Below are 3080 nucleotides of genomic sequence, written 5' to 3' on the forward strand. Positions count from 1 at the left end.
GTACGGGAGGTAATTTGTCGAAACACTCGCGAATCCCCTGTCAGCGAGTTACTGTCTTCCTTCGTATGCATATATGTTGAGGACTTGAAAATGGATGCTTTAATTTCCTAGTAAAGGGCAAGGACTGACCATACAAGATAAGGGTTCGGATTTCATCACCGTTCTCTTCTTGCCCGCCTTAGGAAAACGACACCAAACGCGAACCTAAGCCTAAAATTTTGACTAGAACGAGACTGATAGGGTAACGAGCTTAACAGGAAAGTCATTCGAAAAATATTGGTTACTCTTTTAAGCATACTTAGAAGTTCTTGACGGTTTCTGTAAGTTGAATGCGTGACTGCGCCGCCTTGTAATATGGTGAGGCCTTGGGTATCAAAGCTCCACGGAGCTTCCCTCTCCTCTATTCAACTTACTTTGACTCGGATTGATTCCAGAGGGGTTTGCTTAAATTGTAACGAATTCCCGTTCGAAGGATTAGAAGATGGTCTAGAAACAATCTTAGTGGAGCCATCATGCTTTTTGTTTGCTAGAAATCAGTAGGTTTGTTGTGGTGGAGTCAGCCTTGTTTGTGTTTGCATAGAACATCCCTTCCTTTTTAGGACTTTTCTTTTTGATTTTGTTTTTCTAGTGTATGCCCGAAGTTTTTAAACGGGCCTGGAAAAGAAACACTCTAGGTCGTTTGATTAGTGACAAACCTAGTAGTTCTTCTTGTGAAGGCGGGGAGCTCGAAGACTCTTCTTTTGAGAGCCCCGTTTTTGGAAACTTCAGTTTTCAGAATCTGTCTCTTCGTGAGGAAAGTACCTCTAGTACTCCTTCTCCTTTGGTAGTGCCAGAAATGGCAACTTTGAAAGCTTTGCTAAACCCAACTAGGACCTCTCGTCCGTCTTGTATCAAGTTAGCTGAAACCGAGGAAAATTATGAACTGAAACCTGGGACTTTACAGATGCTCCCAATGTTTTAGGGAAGGATAATGAGAACCCCTATTTTCATGTTAGGGAAATTGAGGAAGTTTGTAGTACTCTGAAAATTAAGAACCTAAGTGATGATGCATTGAAACTTAGGTTATTCCCCTTTTCCTTAAAAGATAAAGCCAAATCTTGGCTGTATAGTTTGGACTCTGAGTCAATTGAAACCTATGACCAACTTACTTATGCCTTTATACATAAGTTTTTCCCAAGGCATAAAACATCGTCTATTAGGACACAAATATGTACTTTTTCCTAACAAGAGGGGGAATATTTATATAGGTACTTAGAAAGGTTCAATGACTTGATATCTCAATGTCCTCATCATGGTTTGGAGAAGGTTAGGTTAGTTCAGATCCTCTACGAGGGTTTAGATTATTCAACAACAACCATGGTTGAGTCCTTATGCACGGGTGGGTTTGAGAATAAAACTGTTGATGAAGCGATGACATTTTTGAATGAAATCGCCGATAAGACCCAACAATGGGAAAATAGTAGGGAACCCAAGAAAACAATTCTTCTAAGTAGAGGAAATGTTAATAGGGTAGAGGGATCTCATGAGTCAGATGCCAAAATAGCAGCTATAACCAAAAGGTTAGAAGCCTTAGAATTAGGTCATTCTAGTGGTAGTAGTGGAAGAAATGAGCCTTTTTGGGAAGGCCATGTTGTTGAAGAGCAAGCCAATGCTCTTTATAACAACACTAGATTTGATAACCGACAGAAGTTTGACCTTATTCAGAAACCTATAACCCTGGCTGGAGAAATCATCCAAACCTTTCTTGGTCCAAGGGCCAAAATCAAGGTCAGTCTAGTAATGCTCAGGTTCCCCCAGGTTTTGGCTACACTAAGAATCCTTCAGCTTCGGCAAAGTTTCAGAACCCTTCAGATAAGAAGATTATGAGTTTAGAAGAGTCTCTTGCTTTGTTAACTCGTAACACTGTGCAGTTTCAGCAATTTGTTGCTCAACGTTTAGAAGAAAATAAGAGAATAGGTCAGGCTAACTCTCAGGCTATTTCCGAGTTGAAAACCCAGGTTAGTCAGATAAATGAGTCTTTAAGAGAAAGAGGTAAGTTTCCTAGTCAGACAATTTAGACATTTTTGTGTCTAAATTGTCCTCAATGTCTATATTGTTGGAGCTCGATTTTTGTACTAATATTGTTTTTTTATGTATTTTTAGGTATTTTTGGAAAATAAATGTTGTTGGAAAATTCGGCTCGAAAAGTTGCTCGGAGCACCCCGGAGGACATTTGCTATACGGACCCCCATTTTTGCTAACTGTCACCCATGGTTATATGTGGCCCATTTTTGTCCACATCACCCATTTTTGTCCACAACACCCATCTTCTTCAAATTCAAATATAAATTTTGGCGGGAAAATATTCACAGATTTTCAGTTCGTGATTTGGAGGGGCTATAATGTGATTCAATGGCTGAAATTTCATGGGAAGACTTTATTTAGCTTAACAGGCGTGGTAGGGTCGTTGGAATTGATCCAGTTTGGGTAGATAATTGTTGGGAAGAAAACATAGGTGTGTGTGCAAAGGGAGGAGATATTCACGGGATTTGCATGAGTTGGACAGAGTTTGAGCATGGTGGGAAGACTCTAAAAACTGTTGGAAGCGTGTACGAGGTAAAAAAGGAGAAGTTGACATCCACAGACGCGTGAAGGAATCAAGAATCGAAAGAAAATATTCCAGAAAATATTTTCTTCACTGCCGGATATATGAAAATCATTTTGAGTTATTACGGAGGATTTTCTCCACCTGTTGGATATAAATATGTTGTTGAGGTTGCGAGGAAGGAGATAGAGAGTTAGGGGTGGAAACATAGGTATTTGGTGAGCTGTAGAGAAGAAATCAGAGGTTGCAGAGTCGTTTCTGCTGCTGCTGCACCTGAAGAACACGAAGAACATTAGACACTCAGAAACAATCGTAAAAGCTACAGTGACAACGACAGAAGCTTGTGGGTCGTATAGCTACAGTGACAGAGGCATATACTATTTATCGTACTCTGTAACAGTGGGTTTGTAACGTTTCCCTTGCGTTGCAAATTCCTGATTTATTTGATCTCTCTCATTTTCATCATTTGTAAGCACCTTTGAGCAATGAAATCATA

The sequence above is a fragment of the Papaver somniferum genome, chromosome 2, assembly GCF_003573695.1.
Source record: "Papaver somniferum cultivar HN1 chromosome 2, ASM357369v1, whole genome shotgun sequence".
Classification (NCBI taxonomy): domain Eukaryota; kingdom Viridiplantae; phylum Streptophyta; class Magnoliopsida; order Ranunculales; family Papaveraceae; genus Papaver; species Papaver somniferum.